The following is a 17,258-nucleotide window of genomic DNA, read 5'->3' on the forward strand; positions in this document are numbered from 1 at the left end:
GTTACTTCCGTGACATTTTTATTGCAAATCGGAATTTAATTTGACCCTTTACTCTCCTTAGAAAGTGATCTAAGGACCCATGAATGACTTATGGAAAGATAGAATATTTTCTTTAAGCACAAGAAACACGGGAGAAAATAACATACACCAAAGAACTATACTTTTCATGAAAGCTTAGGATAATCAATATCCACAAAGACTTCACCATTAAAGAACCCCTGAGATTTCTTAGCGTTTTGATCCGAAGGTAACCACTAACATTCTTTCAGTTGCTCTCAGATCCATGCACACTAAATCATAAGGAAACCATAGGGAACTAGGAGTACACTCTAATATGTAAAGGTGCGCACATTCCAAGAATACACAAAATTCTATTTCAAATATTCCATTTTTGCAAATGGTAGCTCATTCCTTACCTGGGGTGGCAAAACGGGCGGGCGGGCCGGGTTCGGGCGGGTCGTCAACGGGCCGGGTCATAAACGGGCTGGGTCATAAACAGGTTAATGTTAAATGGATCATATACATGCCAACCCTAACCCGCCCGTTTATTAAACGGGCGGGTCACGGGTCAACCGTTTAATAAATAATTATATATTTTAATTTTAAATTTTATTTTTTATTTTTAAAAATACTTATTTTATTTATTGTATCTAAAAAAAAAAGAAGTGAAATGTGAAAAGAAAGATGTAGAATTGCAGATCGTCGGGGTCTGATTGCTTGAGAGAACTGAGAGAGGGAGATTGACCGTTGATGTCGTCACGTGGAACTCAGAGTGAGAGGGAGAATCGAGATCATGAGCTCACTGAGGTCTGAGCTGAGAGGGACTTAGGAACCAGGAAGACTGAGAATGAGAGGGAGGGGGACGGGCTGGACAGGCAGACAGCGTGCGGCGTGGGCAATGGTGACGGCGTGCAGCGTAGGTGACGGCGATGGCGTGCGGTGTGGGCGATGGCGATGGCGTGCGACTGTGCTGCTAGAACCGAGAGGAGAGTACCGAGATGAGAGGCTGAGAGAGTGAGAGGCTGAAAGCCGAGAGGCTAGGAGCCAAAGGAGAGCGAAGCACCGAAGGCTAAAAGCCAGAGGAGAGTGAAGCACCGAAGGCCGCCAGAGGAGAGCGAGAGAAGCCTGAAGGCTAGAAGAGATTAGGGTTTTTTTGTTAGGGTTGGACAAGTGAGTGATGACGAATGCATATAATATAAAGGATCCAAATTAACGGGTCACCCGGCGAGTGACCCGCCCGAACTCGGTTAACCCGTTTATAAACGGGTCAACCTGTGACTTGCCCAATTATTAAACGGGTCTACTTCTTTAAATCCGAATCCGTTTTAAATAGGTGGGTCTGAGTGACCCGACGGGTTATGACCCGTTTTGCACAGCCTACCTTACGGTGACTATTTACACAAGATAAAGAACATAGTGTAGCATTTCGGGAGAAAAACGTCAATGGTTTGTCATAACTTTTTTGGAATTGCCGGCTGTTCCAGAAAAATCATTGAGAACCCTTGATGGATTTCTTCTTTCAGCTGCAAGACAAACTCCAAAATTCCAATTGCTTGTTGTATTTTACTCTGCTACGCATCCTATATCCGGTCGCTTTTACCACACCCAGCCTACCCATTCCTATCCTCATCCTACTTTATACCTATACTCTGTTAAAGATCATTCTTAAAATCTACAGAATCTGTATCCTAAGCTCTGATACCAACTGTAATGACCCGAAAATTTCACTTAATTTATCTGATACCAACTATGATGCCCCGAACCCAAAACTGGGGTTTGGAGTGTTATTCTAAATAAATCTATGATACCACATAAATACACAGCGTAAGATCTCCATAACAATTATTAGAGTAACTAAAATATCATAATATAACAATAAATCCATCCCAGTAACACAATGAAGTTTTGAACTTATCAAAACATAAATAAAATATCAACAATATCTTCAATATCAATTTAATACATCCTTAGGAATTTCAAGATAAACCATAATAACAAAATTAACAATTAATCTAAACCTCTTTATTTAGTCCCACCCACACTTCCACTATGCTACTCTTGTAGACACCCAAATTTTAACCAGGTCTTTTTAAGAAGACCCTGCTGAATATGAAGTCGACTTTGTATCCCGGGAATGGGAGGGCCCAACCGAGCCCCGATTATTTTAAACTGAGTTCCAGTTCTTAAATCAAGTCCTGGTTATTTTTATTTAAGGCCTTTAATTTTTAAAATTGAGTCTTTTTAAATTGAGTCTTTTAATTCTAAATTGAGTCTTTTAATTTAAAAATAAATTGATTTCTTTAAATTTTAAAATTGAGACCTTTTAATTAAGTATTTTATTTTAAAATTGAGTCCCCTATTTTTTATTTTTTATTTTCAAGTCCCTTTTATTGAGTCATTTTTATTTTGAGTCCGGGTTCTTTTGTCTCCGGGACAAAGTTCGTTTTCACGGGCCTCTCTTTTATTGGGCATCAAAATACAATTCATGGGCCATGCGAAATAAGTCCACGCACAGCTTCAAGAAGGAGCGGCACACTCCATGGGGATCCTATAAAGAGAGAGACACCGAGGACAGCCGGGTCCGCGGTGGGGGGAGAATCATTAAGAAAAAGAAACCTAAGCTATCCCCCCTCTCTGCTCTCTTTCTCTTTCACGCACACAGCCGCCACAACACCACCCTTCCAGCCTCCACCTCTATCTCCGACCATATACTCGCACCATTCTCAGATCCAATCCGGCAGCCCCTCACGACCTCACCTGCAACCACGCCTAGCCGCAGCCCTCCACGTCCTCACCTGCAACCACCATCACACCACATTACGCCCAGCCCCGACGACGTTCCGACGAGGAACTCACACGCACAGCAGCAAAACACATTCATAGCTCCACAACACCATCCTTCCAGAATCACCATTACGCCAACCTCACCACCCACGTAACACCGCCAACCTCCCGGCCTCCATACTCGACGAACCAGCAGATCCGGCCGCACATCAGACAGTCCAGGCATCGCCGTCGCCGTCGCCCCATCTCCTCTGTCATCATACCAGCCCCGCCGTCGCCGTCGAGCACTCATGGCTCTGTATCTCCGACAGCAGCAGTAACACCGTCCACGACTCCCATCTCCGGCGAACCTCCACGAGACACCAACAGACTTGCCGTACAGCCACTGCCCATCACCGGCCGTCCTCTGTCACGGCCAGCCACTCAACGCCAACCTCACGGCCAGCCTTTCCACCCTCATCTCAGGCTACTGTGCTCGACGCTCCTCCAACTCCGGCAGCAACCTATGAGGTAAATTCCCTTCTCCAGACTCGCACACAACACACACCATGAATAACACTCCTTCTGGAGTGTATTAAGGAGTAAAATATATATATGCACAACACAAACACACACTGCCTCACTATACACCCACACACACAGTAAACACACACTACACAACGCACACATCTACTTATTTGACATGTCATTGATTTATATATTTGTTTATTATTTATTGTTGTTTTGTGCATATGGATTGCTTATTTTTATTTAGGTTTTCTTTTCTAGATTATTGTTATGTTGCCATGGATTTTAGGGTATTGTTATTCATGTTCTGATTTATTGTGTTATTTTAATATTTAAGGTGTTTATATTTAATATTTTGGTCATATATTTGTTTTTTATCGATTATATATTTATTAAATACGATTGTAAATTCAGGTTTATTGTTTAGATTATTGTTATTGTGTAAGTTTAAGTTTTTATTTTTATTTTTATCATGTTCATTGCGTATATGGGTTTTGGATTTATGGTCATTGTACTAGTTATATATTTAGGGTTTTTGATCTATTGTATTCACATCATTAGGTTTGTCTTATTGTCATTACATTATTCATTTTATTATTTATATTTAATTAGGGTTCTTGATCAATTGTTTTTGAATATTGTTTACATACTTATATTATTATTGTTATTAATCGGATTGTATATTATTGCATATTAATGTTAAGGTTAATTTGTTGCCATACTTATCCTTGCATATCTATATATTGATTTTAGAATCAATTTGTTTTCAGATTGTATAGTTTACATGTTAATTATCGGATTAATTTATTTTTTTAGTTATTTCCATATTGTACATGTTATCATTAATTATATGTTAATATTAAGGCAGGTTTGGTATTATTAAGATATGCTTATTATTATTATTAATATTATTATTGCTGTAATTATTATCTTTATCATTATATACATATACATATGTATATTTTTACATGTGTGGTATTATTTAGTTTACATGTTAATTATCGGATTAATTTATTTCTTTAATTATTTCCATATTGTACATGTTATTATTAATTATATGTTAATATTAAGGCAGGTTTGGTATTATTAAGATATGCTTATTATTATTATTAATATTATTATTGCTGTAATTATTATCTTGATCATTATATACATATACATATGTATATTTTTAGATGTGTGGTATTATTTTATTTTATTATTATTATCATTTTTGTGCAGGTATATATATATATATATATATATATATATATGTTAAAATAGATGTTATTATTACTATTAGTGTATGTATATATATTTGAGTTACATGTTATTATTATCATATATCAGAGTATAGGTTATTTTTTATTATTATACATATATATTCATATGCTAAGGTAGTGTTATTATTATGTGATATTATTATTAGTATATAATTATTATACTTTAATTATTTATGTAGTGTCATTGTGGTATCATTGTATGTTATTATTACAGTATAGCGTTGCAATATTAAAATGATATTATTAGTATAGGGATATTATTATAGTATTATGTTTTCATTATTGTTACTGTTGTTATTAAATTTTATTATTACTAATATTAAATATTCTTAGTATTTTTGTTTCTCAGGTATATTCAAATTTTGTATTATGTATTATGATATTTACTCTTATTATTTTATTTTATAGTACTATTTATTTTCGTGTATGTATTTCCCTATGATTTTAACAAAATGATATGAACTTTTTGAGCTTCACGCATCCCGTTTCTGAGGGAATATATATTTATTATGTAAATATTTGTGTGAAGCATTCACGTACATGTGCATTTTGTAAATTCACAAAAGGAGTAACTTAAAAGGCTTTTTAAATTTACTTTGAGATAATTTCATAATTAATTAGGTACTATTCGTAAGAATGGGCACGTAGGGGGTGCTCGTACCTTTCCCTCGAGTAACCAAACTCCCGATCCCGGCTTTGGTAACGCAGACTGATTCTACCCTTAATTGGGTAGTAATCAAGTGTTCTAACCACACTAAAAGGTTAGTGACGACTCCATTCCTATTTTTCCGGAAAATCTAAACATCAATTTTTATTTTGCCAACCTCGGAGCATATGCGCTCTGGGACATATGTCGCGACAACTCTGATTACTATCATACTCTATAGGGCATCTGAAAAATGATATATAATGATGGGGTGAGACATCTCTCAATAAGACGAAATACATTATTATCAATGTGTGACAGATGAGTTGACAATTATTTATTTATGTCTCTTATATTACCCCTAAATATACTCAACATCAGTATAATCAATATGATGCAGTTAGATAAGTCTACTAACGTAAGTTTTACGACATATCACACACAAGGTAAAACAATTTATAATAAATCTACTTACGTAAGGTTTACGACATATCACAAACAATATAATGCAGTTTAGTCACATCTACTAATGTAGGTGTTACAACACATCACTAGATAATTAAATTTACACTTCTATAGCACTTCTATATGCCACACAGACCATATCCTTCGATTTATGCGCCACACAAGCTTTCGACATCAGTATAGACTTCACACAGAGTTTCTATACTGAGCATCACTACTTCAATTTATACGCCACACAGGCCTTCGACATCAATATAGACTTCACACAGAGTTTCGATACTAAGCATCACTACTTCAATTTATACGCCACACAAACCTTCGGTATCAGTATAGACTTCACACACAAAGTTTCTATACTGAGCATCACCACTTCAATTTATATGTTACACAGGTCTTTGACATCAGTATAGACTTTACATAGAGTTTCTAAACTGAGCATCACCACTTCAATTTATACGCCACACAGACCTTCGACATCAATATAGACTTCACACGGAATTTCTATGCTGAGCATCACCACTTCAATTTGTATACCACATAGGCCTTCAACATCAGTAAAAACTTCACACAGAATTTCTATATTGAGCATCACCGCTTCAATTTATCAATCACATGCAAAATCTAACTTATCATTTTATGATTAATGGAATTAAATTGTCATATCTCGCTTCAATTTATCAATCACATGCAAAATCTAACTTACCATTTTATGATTAATGGAATTAAACTGTCATATCTTCATATCCATATCAAACCTATCATTTTATAATTTCACAGTATTCCCACTATATACATATATCTATAAACTAGTATTACGTCACATACTCACAATATCATACCATAACAATTTCAACAAATTCATATAAAATTATTTTTTAATCAATCTCATGTCACACGGTTATACGTTAAAATTTTCATTTAAGTAATCCGCTAGGAAATTGTGCGTATTTCTAAAATCTGGTTCGATTATTTTTTAAAAATTCTATTTAATTTAAACATGCAATTTTTCCTAAAATGGAGGCACACAAACCACCCTCCTGGTTATTCCCAAATATGTATGACACTCAAAAACACTCAAAAACGACCATTTCATATGCCCAAATCATACATAAATTCAAATACGGCATATTCGTATAATATACTCAAATTTAATCGGTTCAAAATCTTTAAAAAGCTAACATAATGTATTTCTCTTACCTATTTACTGAAAATGTTCCTGCAAGGATCCTAAACCGATGGCTGCAGCATTCGGAGTACAAAATCCTATAATAATATATTTTAGTTAAATTAACTAAATCTCGGAATAATTACTATCCTAACGTCCCAAAAATTTAATATAATCAAATCTCTACAGTTTAATATAATTCCAAAATATTCCCAAAAAAATCTAATTTAATCAAGTCCTTGCAGGTTAATTAAATTCCAAAATATTCCCAAAAATCTAATTTAATCAAATCCCTGCAGGTTAATTTAATTCCAAAATATTCCGAAAAATCTAATTTAATCAAATGCCGACAGCTTAACTTAATTCCAAAATATTCCAATAAAATTGATATAATCAAATCTTGCAATTTAATTTAATCCCAAAAATATTCCCAAAAATATAATTTAATCAAATACTACAATTTAATAAATAAACCATAATTTTCATACTCATAAAATTACTCAGAAAACTATATACAATATTCCAGTAGTTATATACCATGATTTAATCAGGTGAATTTCTAAAATAATTGACATAATCTATCCCCAGGAGTGGTGCCTACGATGCCAAATAACGAATCCACTCTAATTAAAATGTTGGTGGTTGAATTTGGACTCCAGGGATACTTTTCGTTCTTCAATCAGCACATGTTTTGTCGAAAAATTGAGGAGCGAGAAAGTGAAGGAGAGAGAGAGAGAGAGAGAGAAAGAGATAGAGGCGTACGGGCATGGGAGAAAAATGTGAGGGGGGCTTTGCTTAATCTTGAAGCTTTGCATGGGAGAAAAATGTGGGGGACTTTGCTTAATCTTGAAGCTTAAAGCTTCAAGATTCACCTATATATGTATATATATTTTATTACTAGATTATATTAATATTATATATATATATATATATATATATATATATATATTCCAATAGGTCTTTATTGTCATTATAATACTATTCATTGTTTATTTAATTAATTATTTTAATATTATTTTATTTTATTTTATTTTATTTATTTATTTATTTTAAGATCATAACCCTAATCAAGTATAACTATTTTTGGGGTCCTTACACATAGTATATTGAGAATGATATATGAAAGAAGGAGGGAAAAGTGAAAAGAAAAGGTAAAAAATAAAATAATTTTTTTGGCGTAAGTCATGTAGCAGTTATGTAACGGCTGTAGCGGCCTTTACATAATGGTTGCGGTCCATAACAACTGCTACAATCGTGATTTTTTTTCCTATTGAGTTTGTGGTGTGTAACGGTATCAGTAACCAAAAAAATTGTGACACAACGGCCGCGATCGTTATTTAAAACCATGCTTCCCTCTAAGAGCACCCTTTGGCTACTAGTTCAGCCTTAAATCATTTACCATCTTTTCTTGAAATATCATCTTTCTTTCTGAATACCCATTTGCATCCCACTGCTTTCCTTCCCTTAGGAAGTTCCACCAACTCCCAAGTCTAATTTTTATGCGAAGACTTCACCTCTTCCATCATAGCTTCCATCTACCTATTTTCTCTAAATTGAAAACTTCATTCTATAAAGAATATGGATCTACATTACCAGTGACTAAAGCAAATTAAGGAGACTACATTCTTAAAACCATATCTTTGCAATGCATGAATATGCATTTGGGTTTGTCTGTAGCTACATTATGGTACTTGATTGCTGCAGAACATAGGGGTGGCAAAACGGGTCGAAAGCTGATGGGTGACCTGTGACCCGCCCGTTTAAACCGAGTTAGGGTTTAATACAAGCTGATCTGTTATTAAACGGATCAACCCGGACCCGACCCGTTTATGAAATGGGTTCGGTAGGTTCGGGTCGGGTCGCCCGTGACCCATTTTGCCACCCTTGCGCACAGGACTTAGAAAGATTCCCTAGTTGCTCTATTTTTTGATTTAAAGGATTTGGGGATTGGCGGGGGGGGGGGGGGGAGAATTTTTCGAGTTGATGTTCTGAATTGAGTGTGGAGGAGATTTTTCGAGCTCATGTTCCGAGCTGAGTGGTGGAGAACGTTTTTCGAGCTCATGTTCTGACCTGAGTGTGGAGGAGATTTTCCGAGCTCATGTTCCAAGCTGAGTGGTGGAGAGAATTTTCCGAGCTCATCTTACCGAGCAGCTTCATGGAGCAATTTTTTGGGGCAGGGCTTGCCAAGCAAGTTTGCCGAGCAATTCGTGTCGAGCTGATTCATGATGTGAATTTTGCCGAACTGATTTTACCGAGCAGTTTCATGGAACAATTTCGCGGAGCGGTACTTACCGAGCAGTTCTTGCGGAACTGATTCATGGAGCGAATTTTGCCGAACTGATCTTACTGAGCAGTTTCGTGGCCTTTTATGCCTACTGAGTCGTGCTCATCTGCTGGGTTGTTTTTGGCCTTACGAGTCATGCTCGTCATTTGGGCCTTTGATGCTTAATGAGTCGTGCTCATCTGCTGGACTGTTTTTTGCCTTCCGAGTCGTGTTCGTCAGTTTGGCCTCTGTGCCTAATGAGTCGTGCTTATCTGCTGGGCTGTTTTTGGCCTTACGAGTCGTGCTCATCAGTTTGACCTCTGTGCCTAATGAGTCGTGCTCATCTGCTGGGCTTGCGTGTAATATGCTAGTCTCTTGTCTTTTCGTGGATCTATAGGATTCTCTCGTCTCCCTGCTACTACTTTTCCTTTTCCGGTCTATGCGACTTCCTCTTGTGTCCTCCTCCAGGTTGATGTATTTCTGTGCTCGAGCCATCAGCTCCCCCATATCCACCGGCGGCTTTTTCCCTCGAGAGTACAAGAAACTTCCGGGCTGAAGAGCCGTTGTCAAGGCTGCTAAAGCCACCCCCATGTCTAGGTTGTGGATTTCTAAGGTTGCTGTGTTGAAGCGGTGCATGAATTTATTTATAGTCTCCTGCTCTCTTTGCGCCATACTCATGAGATAGCCCGTTGTATTAAAAATTCTTCGACTACTAAGGAAGTGGCCGGTGTATAGTTGTTCCATCTCTGAGAAGGAACTGATCGATCCGGGTCACAAAGTTCGGTACCAGTCTCTAGCAGTACTCTTAAGGGTTGTTGCAAAAGCTCGATACATTATAGCATCTGGAGCACCTTGCAGCTGCTCACCATCCTAAAGGTGTCCAGATGATCAATTGGGTCGAACAGACCTTCGTACCTTTCGAAGGTGGGCATCTTGAATCTACTTGGCAGTGGAGCCTCCATGATCTCTTTGTTGAATGGTGGCTCTGAGGACCTTAGGGACGCTCCCCAGTAGAAGGGTTTGGTTCCCCCCTCTTTCATCATTTTTTTTATGTGATCTATTTTCTTGATCCTTTCTTCGAGCTCCATGGATCTCTATTGGTTAACATCTACGCTGTTTGCGTCTACCTTGTTGTTGAGGTAGATTTTTTTCTCGTTCTCCTTTGGTTTGTCAGCTTTCTTGTCTGTACTGGGGCTCTCTTGCCGTTGGTGGAGGACGTGCCCTTCCTGACTCTTTTGTTGTAAGAGGTGGTTGAACATATCCGTTATTTCTTTTTGGAAAGCAAGGAATTCCTCCCTGCTGACACCCGATGGTTGTGTGGGTGTGGAGTGGATGGACTGGGACGATTCTTTTCTCGCAGCAGGGATGGACATAGAACTGTGTGAGGTCAGCATTGCCTGAATGTCGAAAGTCAAGAGCAAGATATGATCGCCTCTCAAAAGCAGGTTCCCACAAACAGTGCCAACTGTTGCAGGGTAAAATTAGCAGGGTTGCTCCTTCGACTTCCGCTGACCTGAAAGGGGAAAAAAAGAAAGGCTTGGACGACCTGGGGTGAACTCCAGGGGATCACTTTGACCTGAAGGAGCAACCCTGCTAATTTTACCCTGCAACAGTTGGCACTGTCTGTGGGAACCTGCTTTTGAGAGGCGATCATATCTTGCTCTTGACTTTTGACATTCAGGCAATGCCGACCTCACACAGTTCTACTTCCATCCCTGCAGCGAGAAAAGAATCGTCTCAATCCATCCACTTCACACCCGCACAACCATCGGGTGTTAGCAAGGAGGAATTCCTTGCTTTCCAAAAGGAAATGAAGGATATGCTCAACCAGCTCTTACAACAAAAGAGTCAGGAAGGGCACGTCCTCCACCAATGACAATAGAGCCCCAGTACAAACACGAAAGCTGACAAACAAAAGGAGAACGAGAAAAAAATCTACCTCAACAACAAGGTAGAGGACGCAAACAGTGTAGATGTCAACCAATAGAGATCCACGGAGCTCGAAGAAAGGATCAAGAAAATAGATCACATAGAAAAAATGATGAAAAAGGGCAGAACCAAACCCTTCTACGGGGGAGCGTCCCTAAGGTCCTCAGAGCCGCCATTCAACAAAGAGATCATAGAGGCTCCACTACCAAGTAGATTTAAGATGCCCACCTTTGAAAGGTACGAAGGTCTGTCTGACCCAATTGATCATCTGGACACCTTTAGGATGGTGATGCAGCTACAAGGTGCTCCAGACGCTATCATGTGCCGAGCTTTTGCAACAACCCTTAAGGGTACTGCCAGAGATTGGTACCGAACTCTGCAACTCGGATCGATCGGTTCCTTCTCAGAGATGGAACAACTGTTCGCCGGCCACTTCCTTAGTAGTCAGAGAATTGCTAAAACAACGGGTCATCTCATGAGTATGGCGCAAGGAGAGCAAGAGACTATAAAGAAATTCATGCACCGCTTCAACACGACAACCCTAGAAATCCGCAACCTAGACATGGGGGTGGCTTTAGCAGCCTTGACAACAGCTCTTCAGCCCGGAAGTTTACTCTTTAAGGAAAAAGCCTCCAGTGGATATGGGGGAGCTGATGGCTCAAGCACAGAAATACATCAACCTGGAGGAGATGATGGACACAAGAGGAAGTCGCATAGAACGAAAAAGGAAAAGTAGTAGCAGGGAGACGGGAGAATCCTATAGATTCGCGAAAAGACAAGAGACTAGCACACTACACGCAAGCCCAGAAGATGAGCATGACTCATTAAGCATCAAAGGCCCAAATGACGAGCACAACTCGTAAGGCCAAAAACAGCCCAGCAGATGAGTACGACTTATTAAGCATCAAAGGCCCAAATGACGAGCACTACTCATAAGGCCAAAAACAGCCCAACCGATGAGCACGACTCATTAGGCACAGAGGCCAAACTGACGAGCACAACTCAGAAGGCCAAAAACAGCCCAGCAGATGAGCACGACTTATTAGGCACAAAGGTCAAACTAACGAGCACGACTCGGAAGGCCAAAAAAAGCCCAGCAGATGAGCACGACTCATTAAGCATCGAAGGCCCAAATGACGAGCATGACTCGTAAGGCCAAAAACAGCCCAGCAGATGAGTACGACTCATTAGACACAGAGGCCAAACTGACGAGTAAGACTCGAAAAGCCAAAAAGAGCCTAGCAGATGAGCACGACTCATTAGGCACAGAGGCCAAACTGACAAGCACGACTCGGAAGGCCAAAAATAGCCCGACAGATGAGCACGACTCAGTAGGCATAAAAAGTCATGAAGCTGCTCGGTAAAAATAGTTCATCAAAATTCGCTCCATGAAGCAGCTCGGCACGAATTGCTCGGTAAGCCCTGCCCCAAAAAATTGCTCCATGAAGCTGTTCGGTAAGATCAGTTCGGCAAAATTCGCTCCATGAATTAGCTCGGAACATGAGCTTAGAAAATGTTCTCCACCACTCAGATCGAAGCATAAGCTTGGAAAATGTCCTCCACCACTCAGTTCAGAACATCAGCTCGGAACATGAGCTCAAAAAATGTTCGTCACCACTCAGCTCAGAAAATGTCCTCCACCACTCAGTTCGGAACATCAGCTCGGAACATGAGCTCAGAAAATGTTCTCCACCACTCAGCTCGGAACATGAGTTCGTAAAATGTCCTCCACCACTCAGTTCGGAACATGAGCTCGGAAAATTCTCCCCAGCTCGGAACATCAGCTCAGAAAATTCTCCCCAACTCAGAACATCAGCTCAGAAAATTCTCCCTAGCTCAGAACATCAGCTTAGAAAATTCTCCCCATCTCAGAACATCAGCTCGGAAAATTCTCCCCAGCTCGGAACAGCTCGGTAAAAGTCCTTCGCGAAATAGCTCAGAATATTAGCTTGAAACATCAGCTCAAAAAATTCTCCCCAGCTTGGAACAACTCTGTAAAATTCCTCCACAAAGCAGCTCAAAACACCCAAAAAAAAATAAAAAATAAAAAATAAAGTTGGAAGAGAGAAAGAAAGAAGAAGAAGAAGAGGAGGAGGGAGCATTACATATTCCGGGGGGAGAGTGCAGATTCAAATTCTGTCTAGAAATTTTAAACTGAGGGGGGGACAACTGATATGCCCAAAATAAACTAGCCAATAAGAGCAAGACAACACCTGACCCGTGGTCCCCCCCCTAAGTCAAACAATCTGACGAGAGCAATCAACTCCAACTCAATAAAGAGGAAGAGAGGTCTATGCCAACGACTTAAATGGCCGAGTGATGTACGCGAACACTTTATGACTCGGGAGCAATTCAAGCCCCGCGCAATAAAGGCAAATCACCCAAAGGGTCAACTCTAACTCCTATAAAAAGGGGGGCAAGGAAAATGCTGAGGTAAGTCATTCAACTCATTCTACTGTTGCATTCAGCCTCTCTAAAAATATTTCTTTTACTTAGGCATTAGAGTGATCCCCCGGAGTTCACCCCGGGTCCTCCAAACCTTTCTTCTCTTCCCCTTTCAGGTCAGCAGAAGTCGAAGGAGCAATCCTGCTAATTTTACCCTGCAACAGGGGAGGAGACCGTTTTGAGCATTGAATAGGAGAGTGTAAAGGACACTAAAGCCTCTTGAAAGTGCAATTCATGGGCGTATTTCCCATCGAAAATAGGGAGGATTGTTTCTTCATCATAAAAAGCTGAGAAGTAGAAATCATCGACTGCCATCTCAACCATTTTTCTTTTTTATCTTAATTAATTCAGAGGCAATCACTATGTCTGAGGACGAGGGGGTGGTTCTTATTCTTTTGGGATTTGCAATGTCTCTGCTCATTTTTCATGATGGATTAAATTGGGAAAAATGTCGACGCTTGAAACTCGAAATGGCTTAAGGTGTGTTGGGTTTCAATGCTCTCTCTATTCAGCAACCACATAGAATGAAGAAAGGCGCAAACTGGGAGACCCTTGCTTGATTAATTACCAGCTAGGCATGCGTTGATTCCGCTCATCGAGGCCTTGAAACAGGTAAATAAGTATATATTTTTATTTGTTTATACGATGGGGAGGTGAGGTGCATGGTATAGGTGCCAGTTGGCTTTTTTTTTTTATTTTCATGATGACTCAACTGCATTATCGGGCAGTGGGTTAGATTTGCGCCTGCTCTTGTTAGATTTTGTGGATTGTGCATGCAATGCAGCGTAGAGTTTGTTGCCGATTTCAACAGTAGCTTTTTGCATTTCAACCGTAGCTTTTTGCAGCAGCAACAACAACGAACTTTAGATCGACAACAATAGTGGAGTTTAGGAGCAACAGCAAGCCAATAACAACAGTTAAGGAGTTTCATACTAGCTGTCCCAATCTTCTTAGCCTCCTTCCTCAGCTCTTCCCACTTAGACTCCTGCAACTGCAGCAACTCCATACTAGGAGCCCCCATTTGTAGATCCGCATTCCGATCTGGATCCCGCCCTTTTCACTTCCCTCCTCCTTCCTTTTTCCACTTTTTTTTCTTCTTCCTTTTTTTTTTTTTTCTATAATGACATAGTTACAAATGTTGAATTTCATCTCTGGTTCTTCACAAAGAGAGAGAGAGAGAGAGAGAGAGAGAGAGAGAGAGAGAGAGAGAGAGAGAGGAGAGATAGCCGATGATGTCAAGTGAAAGAGTGCTTTTAAAAAATTTGTTTAAAAATTTTTAAAATAAATAAATTATATTTTTAAGTTGGTGGTCTGTTTATGACCCGTTTATTAAATGGGTGGATTTGAGTTTATTTATTAGTCACTTGTTTATAAATAGATCAATCTGAATCCAAACTTGTTTAATCTCGACCCGTTTGTGACTCGCCCGAACCCTACCTATTAACCCTTTTTGCCACCCCTATCAGAACATGCTGCTCAATTAAGGGTCCCTTTGAGTTGTTGGTTCTTAAGTTTACCAACCTCCACTTGCACCTTTGGTTCCTTCTTGTCAACTTTACTATCTTGCCCATCTTCTTTGTATCTCAGCATTGATGTCTCATTAAACACCATATATTTGCTCATAAATACCTTCTTATCATCTAGATGTCACGACTTAAAACCTTTAATCCCCTTTTCATAACCAATGAAAATGCACCCTTTGGATTTAAAGTCTAATTTCAATTGAAGCTCATTAGGAATGTTAGTGTATGCTAGACAACCAAAGCTTCTCAATTTAGAGTAGTCAATATCTTGACTGTCCAATCTTTCAAGTATTGCTTTTAAAAGTAAACTGAGCATTTGCAACCTAGAGTGTGTTTAAGAGGATAGAATTGTAGTTTCTCATTATTATTTCTTTGGTCGATTGGATGCGCATCTTCTATCTCGTATCTTACTTTCAAAATTCAAACTTGAGACCTTCAACAAAGAGAGCCTCAAGCCCTATTAATTAGAATATCCCTTATGAGATATTATCGTCATCATCAATATCATACATTGAGAGCAGATTTCAAATCCTTTAGTGTTAATATGTGGCATCTCTTGTTTGCATTTTTTGACCTAGGTAGATTTATGACAAATTGATTCATTCATGGATACTCATCTTTTGTTTATAATCAGGCAAGTCTAAATCAATTAGTTTAATCACTTTATTTTTCATATCTGAGTTAATTAGAGTTAGGATCATATTGGAGTCAACCAAAGCAATGTTCCCAAAAAAAAGTAGCATTTGTTGTATATATCATTTATTAATATTTTTCCTATTGATGGATTAGATTAAACCTGGTAAAATGGATACATATCCGTTAATCCGAATTGAAGTTGACCCGCTTTAATAGACTTACAATCGAACCACTTGTTAAATGAGTCGAATATGGTTTTAAATTTTATATTCACCCTTAAACGGGTCGGGTCAGGTTTATCCGATGAATAAACCGCCTAAAAAAGGTCCAATATTTTTAAAAAATAAAAGTTAAAAATTAGAACCCATAAAGCCAACCCACCTAGCCAAGGGCCCAACAACCATTGTTACCTAGATTGATATCCCGCATAACTTGCCTCGTCAAACCTCGAGGCACTGATGGAGACTCATCACTCGCAATCTCTTCAGAGCCACTTTCAAAGTTATTATCCTTGGGCTCCATTCTGAGAATACAATAGGAACCTATTAGTACTCCTACAACAAGTATGGTTAACACAATTATTTACCACAAATCATGTTAACTACCACCACACAGGTCTAGGCCTGTCCTGTTACACTGACATGAAAGTCATCAATGATATGCCATGATTTTACTAAAATCGTCATTCCTAGAAAAACACGGAATACCGCCAACGAGCCCCTGTCTAGTAACAAAACAACCCTCGACCTACTCTACCCATTTTTCACATCTTATAATCTGGTATGTACACATAACTACGCCTAACCAAGTCTACAAGACCTAACAACTTGGTTAGCTCTGATACCAAACTGTCACACCCCGAGCCCGGTAATGGGACCAAGGGGTGAATAAAGTAATCTAACCTATCCATGTATCATACAAATAGCTAAAGATACAGTACCAAATAAATGAGGGTCCGACCCCGTGGGGTTCCCAAGCACCCTATATACATTCATATACATTACAGATACACAGCGGAAAAAGGTCTTTCTATACATGTAGAGTATCATACCAAAGTCTATACAACAGGAGTCCAGGCTCCATAAAATAAAACATATACCCAGGTGCCAACCATACGCCAAAATGACAACCCAAAAACAAAAGTTCTAGCACTTACACAAGTGCTATCTGCAATACACCGACCACTACGCTCCCAGACAAGGACGCTAGTTCCAGTTACTCGAAGGACCTGAAAAATATGTATGTGCAACAGGGGTAAGACATATCTCAGTAAGTCAGATCCAAGTTATATCGGTGTGTGGCATTTGAGTATTATCATGACACAAAACATACACAGTTAAATGCAATTTCAGTATTTTCACAAAATAGTTCCAGTACAGTGCATATATGCACACACACACACATGATCAAACAACGTAGTGTCATCACACCCTTTGGCTTGAAGCTGACCGGAATTACACGGCGTCCCTGGCACATAGCTAGTCCCAGATTCCCATGGCATCAGACTGGTACAACTGGTGGATCCATACCCTTCGGTGATCAGTTGGTAAGGCTCACATCCTCGGATATAGAGCCAAAAACTCTTGCCAAACATGGCCAGTGATTTCATATTCCCTCAGATATAGAACTGGAC

The sequence above is a fragment of the Malania oleifera genome, chromosome 12, assembly GCF_029873635.1.
Source record: "Malania oleifera isolate guangnan ecotype guangnan chromosome 12, ASM2987363v1, whole genome shotgun sequence".
NCBI classification, from domain to species: domain Eukaryota; kingdom Viridiplantae; phylum Streptophyta; class Magnoliopsida; order Santalales; family Ximeniaceae; genus Malania; species Malania oleifera.